Genomic DNA, 19,424 nt, shown 5'->3' with positions numbered 1-19,424 from the left:
TGCAAATCAAAACTGCAATGAGATATCACCTCACACAGGTCAGAATGGCCATCATCAGAATGTCTACAGATAATAAATACTGGAGAGGGTGTGGAGAAAAAGGAACCGTCCTAAACTGTTGCTGGGAATGTAAATTAGTACAGCCACTATGGAGAACAGTGTGGAGGTTCCTTAAAAGACTAAAAATAGAGCTACCGGGCTTCCCTGGTGGCACAGTGGTTGAGAGTCCACCTGCCGATGCAGGGGACACAGGCTCGTGCCCCGGTTCAGGAAGATCCCACAAGCTGTGGAGCGGTTGGGCCCGTGAGCCATGGCCACTGAGCCTGCGCATCCAGAGCCTATGCTCCGTGACGGGAGAGGCCACAACAGTGAGAGGCCCGCACACCACAAAAAAATAAATAAATAAAATAAAAAATAAAATAAAAATAGAGCTACCATATGATCCTGCAATCCCACTCCTGGGCATATATCCAGAGAAAACCATAATTCAAAACGATACATGCACCCCAATGTTCACTGTTTATAATAGCCAAGTCATAGAAGCAACATAAATGATGTCCATCAACAAATGAGTAAAGAAGATGTGGTATGTGTGTGTGTGTGTGTGTGTGTGTGTGTGTGTGTATAATGGAATATTACTTAACCATACAAAAGAATGAAATAATGCCATTTGCAGCAACACAGAGGGACCTAGGAATTATCATACTAAGGGAAGTAAGCCAGACAGAGAAAGACAAATATCATGATATTTCTTATATGTGGAATCTAACAAAAATGATACAAATAAACTTATATACAAAACAGAAATAGACCCACAGACATAGAAAACAAACTTATGGTTACCAAAGGGGAAAGGTGGGGGATAAATTAGGAGTTTGGGATTAACATATACACACTACTATATATAAAATAGATAACCATCAAGGGCCTACTTTATAGCACAGAGAACTATACACAGTATTTTGTAACAACCTATGAGAGAAAAGAATCTGAAAAGTATATATGTATATATTGATATGTATAACTGAATCACTTTGCTATACACCTGAAACTAACACAACATTGTAAATCAACTATAGTTAACTTTTTTTAAAGTTAATGACATTAATAGAAACCTATTTGAACATACAGAAATAGAGTACTGAGTTAAAGTCCCTCATAATTCTACCCCCTCCCAAGATAACCTTAATAGCATATATATTTCTAGTTTTTCTATGTATATACTACCAAACCTAAAGACATACATACCCATTTTTTACACAAAAATTAGAATAATACATATCTATCAGGTCTTTTTAATAGCTACATGGTACTCCCTTATAAATATGGTTTATTTAAATCTATCAAGTATTTTGATTCCAGTTTTTGGCAACTAGAAGCACTACTGCAATGAAATGTGCATTGTTTGTTTATATGTTATTGCACATTTATGGAATGGTAACTACAGAATAATTTCCTAGAAATGAATTTGTTGGGTGAAATAATATACAACCTATTGTATATAGGTTGTATTGTATACCTATCGTATAATCTGTCTACTATACAAGGCCACTTCCTTTGGCTTTATAATTCCTTTGATCTCTGAGTAAGTTGTTTTCCAGAGTGACTGTACCATTTTACATTCCTACAAGCAATATATGTGATCCATGTTCTTTGTATCCTTACCAGCATTTGGTTTTGTCAACTATTTTTTAATTTCAACCATTCTGATAAGTTTGTAATGATATCTCATTGTGGTTTTAATCTGCATTCCCCTAACGGCTAGTGATGTTGGATATAATTTCATGTGTTTATTGCTTATTGGCTATCTGTATATCCTCTTTGTTGACATGTCTCTTTATATCTTTTGCTCATTTTCTAATTGAAATGTTTGGGTTTTAATCATTGAGTTTTGAGAATTCTTTATATATTCCAGACATCAGGTCTACTGTCAGACATGTGGTTTGAAAATATTTTTTCCCACCCTGCAGCTTGTCTTTTCATCCTCTTAACAGGATCTTTCACAAAATAAAAGTTCATGTTGGTGAAGTCCAGTTTATCAATTTTTCCTTTTTTGGATTGTGCTTTTGGCATCAAGTCTAAGAACTCTTTGCCTAGTCCTAGATCCTGAAGACCTTCCCCTATATTTTTTCTAGAAGTGGTATATTTTTTCATTTAAGTTCATGATCCATTGGAGTTAATTTTTGCATAAGGTGTGAGGCTTAGGTTGAGGAAAATTGACATCTTTACTATGTTGAATCTTCTAACCTATGAACACATTATGTCTCTCCATTTATCAAGATCTTTGATTTTCTTAAATCAATGTTCTGTAGTTATCATCATAGAAATTTTGTACCTCTTTTGTTAGATTTACACCTAAGATTTCTTTTTTGGAGCAACTGCAAATGGTATTGTATTTTTTAATTCATGTCATATATTCATTGCTAATATGCAGAAATACAATTGAGTTTTGCACGTTCATTTTGTATCCTGTGACCCTGTTGAATTTGCGTATTAGATCTAGGAATCTTTTTGAAGATTCTTTGGGATTTTCTGTGCAATCATTTTGTCCACAAATAAGGACAGTTTAAGTTCTTTCTCATCTGTATGCCTCTCATTTCCTTTTCTTTACTACACTGCAAAATCTCCCATTGCTATGATGAATAAAATGGTGAGAGTTGACTTACTTGGCTTACTCCTGATCATAGGGGGAAAGCATTCAGTCTTTCAGCATTTACTATAATGTTAGCAATAGATTCCTTGGGAGATGTTTTTTATCAAGCTGAGGATGACCCCTCTATACCTATATTTTTCTAAGAAGTGTCATCATGAATGAGTGTTGAATTTTGTCTAATACATTTTCTGCATCAATTTATGTGATCATGTGAATTTTCTTCTTTAGTCTCTTAATATGATGAATTGCACTGATTGATTTTCAAATCTTCTTTAGTCTCTTAATATGATGAATTACATTGATTGATTTTCAATTATTGAACCAGCCTTGCATGCCTTGAATAAATGCCACTTGGTCATGGTATTTAATTCTTTTTATACATTGCTTGATTTGAATGCTAATATTTGGTGTATGATTTTTGCATCAGCATTTATGAGGAATATTGTTGTATGATTTTATTTTTTGGTACTGTCTTTGGTTTTATCAGGGTAATATTAGGTTCATAAAGTGAATTGGGGTGTGTTCTCTCCTTTTCTGTGTTCTGAAAGAGACTGTGTCAAATTGGCATTAATTCTTCTTTAATTATTTGGTAAAATTCTCCAGTGAAACTAGCTGGGACTGGAGATTTCAATTTTTGGTGTTTTTAAATTATGAACTTAATTTCCTTAGTAGATAAAAGACTATTCAGATGATCTATATCATATTGGCTGAACTGTGGTAGTCATTGTTTTTTAAGAAAGCAATCTATTTCATCTAAGGTATCAAATTTATGTTTGTAGAATATTCATTGTATTTCCTTATTATCCTTTTAATATCAATAATGTTCCCCATTTAATTCTGATGTTGATAATTTGTGTCTTCTCTTTTTCTATTTCAGTCTTAATAGAGGTATCGATTTATTTATATTACCAAAGAAGCATCTCTTTGTTTCATTGATTTTTCTCTAATGTTTTTCTATTTTCAGTTTCATGGACTTATGCTTTTATCGTTATTATCTCCTCACTTCTGCTTAGTTTATTTTGCTCTTCTTTTGCTAGAAATAGAAATTAAATTCAAAGATCATTGCACTGAACATGAGAACATTATTTCCATATGAAAAATGAACCACTTGTTAATGAGGAACATAAGTTTAAAATTTTTTTCATAATTAAAAATACACTGATAGATGAATCATGAAGCCACTTCTAGTTTCTTATATGACCTCCATAAGTTACAGGAAATACTAGAGGAAACATTACAATGTCATTGTATACAATTATGTACATTTAAAATTGAATACAGACAAAATCAATTTGTATAAAGAATTACATCTTTTCAGAAAAATTTATCTGCAAGAATCATCACCTGTAGATATACTAATATGTATACTTCAAAATGAGTTATCAAAAATTTATCCAAGAGGGCACACAGCAGAAGCAAGAAGAATTACAATCCTGCAGCCTGTGGAACGAAAACCACATTCACAAAAAGACAGACACAATGAAAAGGCAGAGGACTATGTACCAGATAAAGGAACAAGAAAAAACCCCAGAGAAACAACTAAATGAAGTGGAGATAGGCAACCTTCCAGAAAAATAATTCAGAATAATGTTAGTGAAGATGATCCAGGACCTCAGAAAAAGAATGCAGGCAAAGAACGAGAAGATGCAAGAAATGTTTAACAAAGACCTAGAAGAATTAAAGAACGAACACCTAGTAAAGAACAAACAAACAGACATGAAAAATAAAATAACTAAAATGAAAAATACACTAGAAGAAATCAATGGCAGAATAACTGAGGCAGAAGAACAGATAAGTGACCTGGAAGACAGAATGGTATAATTCACTGCCAAGGAACAGAATAAAGAAAAAAGAATGAAAAGAAATGAAGACAGCCTAAGAGACCTCTGGGATGACACTGAACACATCAAACATTCACATTATAGGGGACCCAGAAGGAGAAGAGAGAGAGAAAGGACCTGAGAAAATATTAGAAGAGATTATAGTCGAAAACTTCCCTCATATGGGAAAGGGAATAGCCACCCTAGTCCAAGAAGCTCAGAGAGTCCCAGGCAGGAGAAACAGACTGAGACACATAGTAATCAAACTGACAAAATTAAAGACAAAGAAAAAATATTAAAACAACAAGGGAAAAATGACAAATAACATACAAGGGAACTCCCATAAGGTTAACAGCTGACTTTTCAGCAGAAACTCTACAAGCCAGAAGGGAGTGGCACAATATAATTAAAGTGATGAAAGGGAATAACACATAACCAAGATTGCTCTACGCAACAAGGATCTCATTCAGATTTGACAGAGAAGTCAAAAGCTTTACAGACAAGCAAAAGCTAAGAGAATCAGCATCACCAAACCAGCTCTACAACAAATGCTAAAGGAGCTTCTCTAAGTGGGAAACACAAGAGAAGAAAAAGACCTACAAAAACAAACCCAAAACAATTAAGAAAATGGTAACAGGAACATACATATCAATACTTACCATAAATGTGAATGGATTAAATGCTCCAACCAAAAGACACAGGCTTGCTGAATGGATATAAAAACAAGACCAATATATATATACTATCTACAAGAGACCCACTTCAGACTGAGGGACACATACAGACTGAAAGTGAGGGGATGGAAAAAGATATTCCATGCAAATGGAAATCAAAAGAAAGCTGGAGTAGCAATTCTCATACCAGACAAAATAGACTTTAAAATAAAGACTATTACAAGAGACAAAGAAGGACACTACATAATGATCAAGGGATCAATCCAAAAAGAATATATAACAATTGTAAACATTTATGTACCCAACATGGGAACACCTCAGTACATAAGGCAAATGCTAAGAGCTATAAAAGAAGAAATTGACAGTAACACAAAAATGGTGGGGGACCTTAACAACTCACTTAACACCAATGGACAGATCAACCAAACAGAAAATTAATAAGGAAACACAAGCTTTAAATGACACAATAGACCAGATAGAATTAATTGATATTTATAGAACATTCCATCCGAAAACAGCAGATTACAGTTTCTTCACAAGTGCACAGGGAACATTCTCCAGGATAGATCACATCTTGGTTCAACAAATCAAGCCTTGGTAAATTTAAGAAAATTGAAATTATATCAAGCATCTTTTCTGACCACAACGCTATGAGATTAGAAATAAATTACGGGGAAAATAACATAAAAACCACAAACACATGGAGTCTAAATAATATTTTACTAAATAACCAAGAGATCACTGAAAAAATCAAAGAGGAAATCAAAAAATACATAGAGACAAATGACAATGAACACACGATGATCCAAAACATATGGGATGCAGCAAAAGCAGTTCTAAGAGGGAAGTTTATAGCAATACAATCTTACCTCAAGAAACAAGAAAAATCTCAAATAAATAATATAACCTTACATCTAAAGGAACTACAGAAATAAGAAAAAACAAAACCCAAAGTTAGTAGAAGGAAAGACATCATAAAGATCAGAGCAGAAATAAATGAAATAAAAACAAAGAAAACAATAGCAAAGATCAATAAAACTAAAAGCTGGTTCTTTGAGAAAATAAACAAAATTGATAAACCTTTAGCCAGATTCATCCAGAAAAAGAGGGAGAGGACTCAAATCAATAAAATTAGAAATGATAAAGGAGAACTTGAAATGGGCATCGCAGAAACACAAAGCATCATAAGAGACTACTACAAGCAACTCTATGCCAATAAAATGGACAACCTGAAAGAAATGGACAAATTTTCAGAAACGTATAACCTTCCACGACTGAAGAAAGAAATAGAAGAAATACAAAATATGAACAGACTAATCAAGTAATAAAATTGAAACTTTGATTAAAAATCTTCAAACAAATAAAAAAAGTCCAGGACCAGATGGCCTCACAGGTGAATTCTATCAAACATTTAGAGAAAAGCTAACACCCGTCCTTCTCAAACTCTTCCAAAGAATTGCAGAGGAAGGAACACTCCCAACCTCATTCTACAAGACCACCATCACCCTGATACTGAAACCAGACAAAGATACTACAAAAAAGAAAATTACAGACAAATATCACTGATGAATATAGCCAAAAAAATCCTCAACAAAATACTAGCAAACAGAATCCAACATGTTAAAAAGATCATACACCATGATCAAGGGGGATTTATCCCAAGGATGCAAGGGTCCTTCAATATATGCAAATCAATCAATGTGATACACCATATTAACAAATTGAAGATTAAAAACCATGTGATCATCTCAATAGATGCAGAAAAAGCTTTTGACAAAATTCAGTACCCATTTATGATAAAAACTCTCCAGAAAGTGGGCATAGAGGAAACCTAACTCATCATAATAAAGGCTGTATATGAAAAACCCACAACAAACTTCATTCTCAATGGTGAAAAACTGAAAGCATTTCTTCTAAGATCAGGAACAAGACAAGGATGTCCACTCTCACCACTCTTATTCAACATAGTTTTGGAAGTCCTACCCATGGCAATCAGAGAAGAAAAAGAAATACAAGGAATACAAATTGGAAAAGAAGTAAAACTGTCACTGTTTGCAGATGACATGATACTATACATAGAGAATCCTAAAGATGCTACCAGAAAACTACTAGAGTTAATCAATGAATTTGGTAAAGTTGCAGGATACAAAATTAATGAACAGAAATCTGTTGCATTCCTATATGCTAACAATGAAAGATCAGAAAGAGAAATTAAGGAAACAATCCCATTCACCATTGCAACAAAAAGAATAAAATACCTAGGAATAAACCTACCTAAGGAGGTAAAAGACCTGTACTCAGAAAGCTATAAGACACAGATGAAAGAAATCAAAGATGACACAAACAGATGGAGCGATGTACCATGTTCTTGGATGGGAAGAATCAATATTATGAAAATCACTATACTACCCAAAGTAATCTACAGATTCAATGCAATCCCTATGAAATTGCCAATGGCATTTTTTACAGAACTAGAGCAAAAAAAAATCTTAAATTTTTATGGTGACACAAAAGACCCCAAACAGCCAAAGCAATCTTCAGGGAAAAAAACGGAGCTGGAGGAATCAGACCCCCCTGACTTCAGACTATACTACAAAGCTACAGTAATCAAGACAACATGGTACTGGCACAAAAAAAGAAATATAGATCAATGGAACAGGATAGAAAGCCCAGAGATAAACCCACACACCTATGGGCAACTAATGTATGACAAAGGAGGCAAGAATATATAATGGAGAAATGGTGCTAGGGAAACTGGGCAGCCACATGTAAAAGAATGAAATTAGAACACTCCCCAACACCATACACAAAAATAAACTCAAAATGGATTAGAGACCTAAATGTAAGACTGGACACCATAAAACTCTTAGAGGAAAACATAGGAATAACACTCTTTGACATAAATCAGAGCAAGATCTTTTTTGACCCACCTTCTAGCGTAATGGAAATAAAAACAAAAATAAACAAATGGGACCTAATGAAACTTCAAAGCTTTTGCACAGTAAAGGAAACTATAAACAAGATGAAAAGACAACCCTCAGAACAGGAGAAAATATTTGCAAATGAATCAATGGACAAAGGATTAATCACCAAAATATATAAACAGCTCATGCAGCTCAATATTAAAAAAACAAACAACCCAATCCAAAAAAAATGGGCAAAAGACCTAAATAGACATTTCTCCATCGAAGACATACAGATGGCCAAGAGGCACATGAAAAGCTGCTCAACATCACTAATTATTAGAGAAATGCAAATCAAAACTACAATCAGGTATCACCTCAAACCAGTTAGAATGGGCATCATCAGAAAATCTACAAATACTGGAGAGGGTGTGGAGTAAAGGGAACACTTTTGCACTGTTGGTGGGAATATAAAGTGATACAGCCCTATGGAGAACAGTATGGAGGTTCCTTAAAAAACTAAAAATAGAATTACCATATGACCCAGCAATCCCACTACTGGGCATATACCCAAAGAAAACTGTAATTTAAAAAGACATGTGCACCCCAATGTTCATTGCAGCACTATTTACAATAGCCAGGTCATGGAAGCATCCTAAATGCTCAATGACAGACAAATGGATAAAGAAGAAGTGGTACATATATGCAATGGAATATTACTCAGCCATAATATTACTCAGGAACGAAATTGGGTCATTTGTAGAGACATGGACGGACCTAGAGACTGTCATACGGAGTGAAGTAAGTCAGAAAGAGAAAAACAAATATTATATATTAACGCATATAGGTTGAATCTAGAAAAATGGTACAGATGAACCAATTTATAAGGCAGAAATAGAGACACAGATGTAGAGAACAAATGTATGGACACCAAGGGGAGAAAGCAGGGTGGGGTGGTGGTGGGATGAACTGGGAGAATGGGATTGACATATATACACTAATATGTATAAAATAGATAACTAATAAGAACCTGCTGTATAAAAAAATAAAATTCAAAAAAAATTCTAAACATACAAAAAAATGTATCCAAATATTACAACTTGTAAAATACATTTAACAGGTCAGTAATAATTGCATCAGCAATAGATCCTCTCGAAATTAAAAAATATTTTTGAGATTCACTTATATTGTCAAGTAATATTCCTCAGAATGACTAATAACAAACCACAATTTGTTGATCTGTTATCCTATTGATGACATTTGGTCTGTTTCCAGATTGGCCATTTTGACCAAAGCTACTATACGAACTCTCATACAATTCTTTTTGTAGATATTTATTTTCCTCTCTTTTGAGTAAAACCCAAGGTAGAATTGCAGTCATAAGGTATATTATATTTAACTTTATAAGAAACTGCCTAACCGTTCTCCAAAGTTATTATACCATTTTATACTCCCTTTAACAATCTACGTGCATTCAGCCAGTTCTCACCAACCTCCCTAACATTTGATGTTAGCCATTGTAGTAGGTGTAAACTGGTATCTCATTGCGGTTTTATTTTGCAATTCTCTGTTGACTAATCAAGTTGAGCGCCCTTCCATGTGCTTAGTGGCCATTTGTATATCTTCTGCTGTGATGTGTCTATTCAAGCATTTTACAGGGTAACTACTATTAATTCCAATTTATAGATAAGAAAATTGAGTCTCCCAAAGTCAAGTGACTTACCAAAGATTCACAGCTAAAAAGTAGCAAACTCAAAATCCTTTAGTCACATTTCCTTACTCTAGCTGGTATTTCCTTTCCCAAGTACTGTACTTTTCAACGGATCCCTGACCTCAGCTTCCCTCATCTGTAACAGTCTACAGTGCCTGAGGGCCTGTTAGACAAGGGTGTTGTAGAAGAAGATATAGATGTGGGGAAAGGAAAGCAGTAATGATGTTGGGTTAAATGAAAGCAACCGTGGTCCATTTTCAAACAAAACTCTAAACCATTTCGTTCTAACTCTGGGGTCCTTGTGTGATGCCTGATGCCATCTCAGAAAGGAATCTACTCTCAGTCTCAACTGCTCAGTGCTACCAAGCTCAAAATAAATTCTTCTTGTTCAAGGGCAAGTACGTTTCACTGGGCTACATGTAGCTCTCTTCAGCCTATGTAGTCTTAATTTAATCAGTTAAAATATAGCCACAATCCCACCCATATGTTGCATTGCACTAAATTAATATTTGGTTTATGAAGTATAAATGCTCCTAAGTGCTTGATTTTCTCACTTATATATCTAGAGGAGATGGTGAATCTGTAGTGTGGTGTGTGTTAGTGTTTGTATGTGTGTGTGTGTTTTAATTTAAGAAGTAAATGCTTTTTGGAGGTGGACTATAAGGAAAATCCCTACTTTTCTTTGATGCTGAAGGTAAATTACTGAACGAGCCGTAAGAATGAATAACTAGCTTTGGTTGTGTTTGACATGCTGAGTTTAAGTGTTGAGGATCTGAGAAATAAGTGGAACTTTGTGACCTCCTTTTCAAACCAAGCAGAGACTATCCTAGCTAGATTGGCAGCGCAGACGGAAGATGCCTGTTGCAGTCCTTTTAATCCTCTCTGAGCAAAGTCTTGGATTTTCCCCCCAAATAATGAATGAAGTGAATAAGCCATTGAGCCTCTAATTCCATTCAGTTCCTTTGCTCTCTTGCGAGGTGCATCCGGTAGGTCTGACAATGCCATAGAAGAATTACATTGAGTATTTGGCGTATGTAGTCCTTGAAAAAGCTCTGCTGAGCAAACTTACAAAGTGGCCAGGGCACCCCATTTGGCCCCTCCTGTGTCTGCTCTCATGGGATTTCAGAGTCTGGGATGGAGTAAAGAAAGGGAAGTGGGACAGAAGTCTGAAGACAGAACTAGGCCAGGAATAAAAGGGCTGTGCCAACATCTGTAAGGGGAAGATGGGAATAATAGAGATGAAGCTAAATTTTAACAGGATGAATCTATAAAGCCTTCTTTAAAAGTATTAATACAACTTCTTTAACTTTATTTTTATTTCTTCCTGTTTTTCTTTCTTCTTCAATTCGTTAAGTACTTCTTTGGTGCTGTGTGCTTTGGGTCAGATGCTACTGACATTTGCACAGCAAACTTGATCTGGCATTTTTAGGAGAAAGGGAAAGAAGTTTTTCTCCTCTGCTGAGAGTAATTTTAATGGGTAAAGTGGCATTTACGGTCCAGTGTTTAAGTGACAGTGTATACTACCTTTATAATTGCTGGGTCCTGTCCCATAGCTATAGGTCTTCATTATTATGTTTGAATGAGCAAATACAATTAACGTCTTCACTTCTCCTTTACCTTAGTATTTTGAATTCTCAACTCTTTGTGATTATTTACAAAGACTTATGTCTTCTCTACTAAGATTCCGATGTCGTGAAATTATGGAAATAAACCGTTTGTCAAACTGGTGAGGTATTCCTTGTGGGGACAGGCAGGTAAGCAATATGGTGAGGGCTGGATCCCAGGCCATCCACACAGCTATCATCTAAGAAACTCTTGGGCTGCAAAGTAAATGGAGAAAGCAACCTGGAAAAGACGGCAGTCCTCTTCAGAGATTTATTTATTTATCAGTTAACCAAGGACAAGAGGACCTGTTGTGAAATTTGGTCTTAGGTACCAAGAATTCAACTTAAACCTGGACTTAAACTCCAAACAGAAATATTCCTGGAAGAGTTTATGAAAATCCAGTTTTGGCTGGCACTCAGGAGAAAAAAATAAATGAGGGTGGGAGGAGGAGAATTTTCTCTATGGCTTGACTGACCACCAAAACTGCCCAGAGTATGACTCATGCAAATCACTCTTCACTGAGTGAAGACCTAGGGTAATCAAAGGATCAAATGCTCCCATGCAATATGATAAGCGTATACAAAAGCATCAGTCCTACCAATAGAAACATCTTGTTGTCTTTATCCAAAGAAAACATGAATAGATATAGGGTTCTATTAATGAGGGAGGCACATCTACATTATTTATTTTTTTAAAAAGAAAACATTCCTGATAAATAACACATGTGTTATAAGCAGATTTCAATGCACTCTAGGGAATGAAAGTTCACCTATATTGGTTCTGAAGTATCAGATCATACAGTGGACCCTCCATATCTGTGGGTCCCACATCTGTGGATTCAACCAACCGCCAATGAAAAACATTCAGGAAAAAAATTTCCAAAGGTTCCAAAAAAGCAAACAAATTTGTCATGAACCAGCAACTATTTACATAGCATTTACATTGTATTAGATATTATTAAATATCTAGAGATGATATAAGATATACAGGAGGATGTGCATAGGTTATATGCAAATAGTACACCATGTTTTATAAGGGACTGGAGCATGGAGGGGGCGGGAGGGTCCTGGAACCAATCCCCTGTGAACACAGAGAGACAACTGTATTTCCAGTACAAACCAAGAGCAGCTGTTTAGAAATAAAGCAATTTGTCTTTGCGGCAGAGATACTCTTTTATGTGCTAAGTGCTCTTAGTAGCCTTTTGATATCATAGCATGCTAGAGCCAGAAGTGCCCTTCAAGATCTTCTAGTCTGACCCCTTCAACTAATAGAGGAGAAAGCTAAAAGTGTTCTTTTTTCCAAAAAAAAAAAAGGTGGGGGGGGGGCGAGAAAATCTTTCAGAAGATTCTAGTTGATGTCAAGACACTACATATCAACCTACTCAGACACTTCTGCAGAAAGGGACAACTCAACATGCCTTCATCTTTGACTCATAAGAAAGGTGTAAATTCCAACCATGTCATTGGCTTTCCTGCTGGACTGTGGCTGATTTTGAAGTTAACAGAGTTAAAGAAGCCCATTGTGAAGTGTTTGTTTGGAAGGTTAGAATCTAAACTTATACTCCCTTGTCATGGTTATTTTTTTTTTAAGAAGATGACAGATTGGAGCTGCAGGAGGAGAGAGAATCCACCCATACTAGGAATAAGAGGATGCTCTTTCTGGTTTGTTATTGTTACTGTTGTTTTCCATGTGCTTCTGGGGATATCAGGTCGAGTCTGGGAATGTGGTGGATAATATGACAACAATTTCCTTCCTGGGATGTCCCTGAATGGCCAGCACAGTCAACATGTACTCAGACAATCTACAGCTGCACTGTTGCTGCTGACAACTTCATTATGCCTGTGATATTCCGCTGGGTAATTCATTTCCCAAGCATGGCTACATCTCCTGATATGTCCAATGAGTTGAATGTAATTTTGTAAGCTTTTGAAGAGGAACGTCTACCCTCGTGCTTAGCTTTGTCCTAATATGGGAAACAATGATAGCTACCATTAGGAAACAGCATTGTAGCATTCTGCTTTTTAGTGCAGGTTGGGTCTCCAAACCACAAAGGCAGGAAATATTAGTGACTGGAATGATACACTAGATGTGGGTCACTTAATATCCTTTGTAATGGCTTTTTTGCCTGCCTCTGCATTTAACCTTCCTATGGCCAGGGCATTCTACAAAATACAGTGGCCTTGCCAAGGATATAAAATTAGCTAATTAACGGTTCCAGGGATGTGGTGGGCTTTGGCAGTCACTTGCCAATGCTGTCCTGAAATGGAAGAACTAGATGAGAAATGAGAAATGTGACTGATGTTGTAGTATCCAACACCCAAGCTGCAATTTTTCTTTAAACTAGGAACAAAGTATAAAATGCATTCCTCTGAGTTCTCTTTAATTCAGTTGAATTAAACATATATGCATTGAATAACATCAATGATCATCAGTGATGATGCACAGGGCACCCATCCTTGAGCTGAGAGGCAAATCCAATGGTCAGTGAGGTCTGACTCCTGTCCTCCTAGAGATCTCAATCCAGTAAGGAAAGGAGAGCACCAAGTAACTCTAACAATGTTAGTCTGTGCTGAGAGCACTAAAGCAGTTACACATACCACAGTGAAACAAGAGAAAGACACTCCATTTGGGGAACATAAAAGAGAAAGTTAACATGCAGTCTCCAAAGCCTTCTCCCTTCCAATCTGAATCCTTTTGAGAGACGCTGCTCTCCTGAGAATCTTACTTAAGTCAACTTCTTAGCTCTGAGAGTTAGGACTCTTCCTCTTATCTGATTTCTAAGTGCTTTTCAGTTGTCATTGATGATGATCAGTTCCAAGTATCCCAAACGAAAATGGAGAAGTCAACATAAAGATAGGTCTAAGCATCTTTCAGCTTGCCCTCTTTTCTACCACCACACCTGTTTTCTTGACTTTATAAAAGTAAATCCTACTAGGCAGACTCTTATTGGCAGCTAGAAAATAGAGATAGATTCTGTGCTAATACTTTTAACTACATATTATTTATATTAAGATTTTCTTTCAAAAAAATAAAATAAAAAGGAGGAGGAGGAGAAAGAGAAGACATAGGAGTAGGAAGAAGTGGAGGAAGAATACACCTAAAATTCAGAAGTCATTTATCCTTCAGTATTCTGGCTCATCAGCTTGACTACTTTGACTTGCATATTGAACCCTTATAAAAGTCCTTATGGACTCCAGTTTCCATGCTTCCTGGTGAAGATTCATATGATTTGATGGGTAGGTGTATATGTACGTAAGGTTTTGAAACCATGTGGTCTGCCAGTTGCTTTACTGTCCCGATCTAAGCAAACTCTTTCTCTGAATGATGAACACATGAACTATCAAATTCTAGGGCATTAACAATTTCATTTTTAAATTATTTTAGGATTCTACACAACATTCTTAAAGAAAGTAAAGACACAAAAGTCCCTTTGATTTTGAGTTGCAAACAAAAGACCTCCCCAGAGAAATAGCCAAAATGAATGCTGTGAATGGAGTGGAGTCCCAGGGTCTCCGGGAGGGTTCACTGTCCTCCCCTACAGCCTCAGCACAGTCCAAATTTCACTATACAGAGGCATGATCACGATCCATTTAGCAACCCATTGACTGTAAATGCTCTTCCTTATGATAGAATGTAGACGGCCTTGGGGGTGGTTGCGAGGAGAAGTAACCTGTGCTAATTCCTCTTGGAGAGATTTAGGTGAATGCTGCCACCTATTGATAGGTGAAGTATATGTCGCAAATTCCTACTCTGACATGGTATTGTGCTAATCAATGTTCATCAGAGCAAATCTCATTACTCAGTTGGCCAAAACATTTTAACAGCCCTAAGTTCATAATTCTTCATGTATTTGTCATTAAAAAATAAGCATGTTATACTAGTTTAAAACAACCCACAAACTGTATTTCTGGGAAGAGGCAAAGGAGTGAGGTACAAATGCCATGAGTTTTGCAAACAGAGATCTGGGTTTGAGTCCCAGCTCAGCCCCTTAGTGCACATAAACACGTTAACTAATCTCTCTGAACCTTAGTTTCCTCATCAGTAAAAGCGGATAATCCTTTGTGTGAGGATTCAGTGGTACTGCTGCACGACACACAGGAGGTATTTGATAAATGGTAGCATTTATTATTATTTTTTTCACTGAGTTATTAAAAGTAACTATTTCTCATGCAATGATTGGTAATATGACAAACCACATCATGTTTCAGACTCTGGTGAACTCTTCTGCGTGGTTCAGTTATCCTTCGGCAATGCTACTTGTCTAGCATAGTATCTTTGACATTCAAAATTAGGACAGTGTGAACATAAATATTAGAACTTTAAGTGTGCCAATTGAGAAAATGAGGATAAATGAGCTTCATTACCAAACGTCTCCGGACTGCCCTAGAGGATATATGGGGCTGAGCAGATAAAGAATTATGATAAAACTTTAGAGCTGCGTATAAATGGGGCTTTGTGACCTGCTGGATAAGGTTGAGACTTAGAGCCAGACCTAGGAGGTTCACATTCCTTCCTCTGCATGGTGTGGGGATCCCGGGCTCACACAGACAATAGGGGATTCATAGCTTGAGAATTCTAATGATGACTGAAAGGAGGGTGGCAGCCAGAACAAGAAGACTTTTCAGAAGCAGGACCCTGATTATCACATCGGTGCTACAGCCCAGCGAGAGGCTGCAGAGAGGCCGAATGAAGCCGTTCTTGGAAAGCTTTCAGTGAAGTGTTTGTAACCTCCTTAAGAGAATCCCATTTCTCAAAAATGCAACTCTGGAAAATCTCACATGATTAGTTCAGATAAACACCCTGTCATCAAATCATACTAGAAGTCATACGGACCATCTATTTTTGAAGAGTCTTTTTGAATGTCATCAGTCTAAGTTTCCAAGACTTAGAGAAAAAAATCCAAAGGAGGGTTTCTCAGGATATTTGAGGACCTTTACTTTTAGTCTGAAAGGTCAACTGGCGCTTAAAACAAAATAATCAAGAAATACCATGCCTATGAACAGTCTGCACCTTTTGAAAAGGTCTGCTTGGGACTGAATAGCCAATGCCCTCCCCCACCCCTTTTTCTTTTTTCTTTGGGGCTTAGAAATCGAGAGGGAGGAGGAGGAAGAGTTTCACATTCATTACTAACAACTTCACACATAATAAGCATGTTCAGATACACCCTGGGGTGTTAGTTTTCTTTTCCTATTTTTTTGTCTCCTTTTTAGCAGCTTTCGATAAGTAGCACATTTTAATTTTGAAAAAAGAATCAGAGCCGTTACTGAGCAGCCTCGCCCTAAGGAAGGTCAGGAGATTAGGGAGCGGAAGTAGGCTGGCCAAACTCTTTACCGACCACAGTAAGGGACTGCCGCTTTCTTCCCATAACTTAATTTTGGGACTCTGATGAAAAGGCACCCCCTTAAAAAAAATCTTCACTGAAAAAAAAGAGTGAAAAATTGTTAGAAAATGGTCATCAGAAAGTGATCAATTTAAATGTGCCTTACAAACAAACCACATGGAACTAACCGCAGGGCAGACATGCGTTTGCAGTGGACATTCTCAAAACATGGGCATGTTCTTGCAGGAGACAGTGGACATTAGTAGCTTCTGATGCTGGTGGATTTTGGCCTAATTTCACAAGTGTTCTGAAATTCTAAACGTTGCACTTCACAAATCAGAGAACAGTACAGTACTAAAAGGAATCTTTGAATTTAACTGGCCCAAGTCCCAGTTTTCAAGTGGGAAAACTGAGACCTCATGATAGAAAGTAACTCGCCCAAGGTCACACAGCTGGTGAGGAGAGCTCCAGAACTCAAGCTCAAAGTCCCCACCCCAAACCAGGGTTCTTTCCACTGAGCTAAACAACTCCAAGATGGGAAACTGCAAACCCTCACATTTAATCGGGAAATCTTCTTTCAAGGGAAGTTCTACACCCTTCCCCTTGCAAATGGCCCTATGTGTTGCCAGAGGTAGTCCATCTGCCACAGCCTCTACTGACTTCTTTAGTTGCTGCTGAATGGCTTCTTCAAAGCAGTCTAGGAACATTCACCTGGCTCCAAGGACTCGGTCTCCTGCTCTCTTCTCTGCCTTCACAAGGTGCTCACAGCACTACACGAATGCCTAAATTATCTCTATGTTTGTGTACAGGGATCGATATCACCGTCATTTGCCATCATGCAAGTTAAAACTCAGCTTCTTTCTCCATTTCACTTCCTCCACCTGACCTGCTGACAAATCCTTTAAGTTCTACCTCCAAAGAATGTCCCATGTTCATTTCCTAATCTACACACTCACAGACCCTCACCATCAATGTCCTCCTACTTCCAGGTTCTTACCACTTCAGTTCATGGTCTATGATGGCTAGACTTAGAGGGATCTTTAATCAGCTACACTGACATTCTCCTGCTGAAATCTCTGTCACCTATACAATAAAGCCCAAACTCTTTAATGCAGTGTTTGAGTGCTCTCCATTCTAGCCCCTGTCTACTTTTGGAACCTAAGTTCCATTAGGTCCTCCCATCACCATTTACTCCAGCCGAACAGGACTACTTGTCAATCGCCAAATATTCTAGGAATCCTGTGCATTGTCTCCATTCCCTTCTCTTCTTTTCAACCTCCAGAGGTCTTCATTCCTCCAGATCCAGTTTAAAAGCAACCTTCTCTGTAAATCTTTCCTAAGCATCTCGGAAGGAAGTGGTAATTCTTTTGTGCTCCCTTAGCACATTGCTCATACTTTTTTATGACACATTTACTTCTGCCCTGTATTATAATAAGTTTCACCTCTCTCACTAAATAGATCTCTTTTATCTTTCAAAAGATGTCTCATTCAACTTTGTACCCCTCCTCACCGTACTGTTTTATCCAATGCTCTGCATATAATAAATGCTTTTCTTTCTTAATATTTATTGAGCATTTCCTATCTGCAAGACACTAGGCCAGGCGGTGTAAAGGCTGGAGGAAGAAAATTTGAAAAATAAGTAAAATGCAATCCCTGTCTTCAAAGGAACTTTAATCAGTGAGACATGTTCACGAATAACCTAAGCAAGTGAACTAACCATGGGGGTGGAGCTGGGTGGAGGGGAAGTGCTGAGCATGGAACAAACATTCTCAATGTTCCAAATGAGAACACTGATATTATGACTGTGGAGGGTGGGGCGATGGTGGAGGGGCAGAGGGAAAGAAAGGGCAAGGCTGCTTTTAAACGCCATCTCTGAGCTGTGGTCATTATTCGAGTCCTGTCTAGGTCTGGCTGATCCAACCCATCTTTCCCCCAATACCAGAGTAATCTTCCTAAAGCAAGACTCTGATCATTTAATTCCCTGTTCAGATGTTTGTTGTTGAATGAAACAGCATCAAATAATTGCAGGCTTATGTTAAGTGTTATGGAGAATACCAGTTTGTAGAAATGAGACAAACTCCAGGAAACAGCTGGAAAAAAAAAAAAGCAAGAACATGCTGTGAAAGTGCTGGGGGGTATGGGACAAAGTAAATGTGTGATCAGTATGGGCTGAGATTAATCGAGAAGGAATAATCAGAGGAGACAAGCATTCAGTGATGGCCACTTGGCAAGAAAAATTAGATGTACTAAGTGAACTTTAGGGTTCCTTTCAATTCTCAGACCCCTGTTATTCTTTGAGATGGTTTATTCATCATTCAGTAAATTCACGCTAAGCCCTTCAACAAAACACTCACTAAATATTTTTTGAGCACCTTCTATGTGCCAGGAACCGTGCTAGACACTGGAGATAGAGCAGGGAATAAAAGACTTTGCACTTAAACTCTTACAGTAAAATGGGTATGATTGATGTTAAACAAGTAAATGCAAGAAAATGTGATGGATATAATGATGGGAGGGTATAAGGTCCTAGGAGGACCACAGAGTGGGGACCCTAATAGCCCAGGGACTAGAAAAATATCCCTGAGAGATGATGTTTGAGTCAAGACTCTAAGACCGTACATGCGTTAGCCAGACAAAAGGGACTGAGCATTCAGACGGAAGAAAATCATATGCAGAATTCTGGGGTTAAGAGACAGTATGGCATGTCCAAGGAACTGAAAGACATTCAAAAAGGCTAC

This window comes from Phocoena phocoena, chromosome 19 (assembly GCF_963924675.1).
Source record: "Phocoena phocoena chromosome 19, mPhoPho1.1, whole genome shotgun sequence".
In the NCBI taxonomy this organism is placed as follows: Eukaryota; Metazoa; Chordata; class Mammalia; order Artiodactyla; family Phocoenidae; genus Phocoena; species Phocoena phocoena.
The sequence above is the reverse complement of the archived record's forward strand: the minus strand, read 5'-3'. Positions refer to the sequence as shown.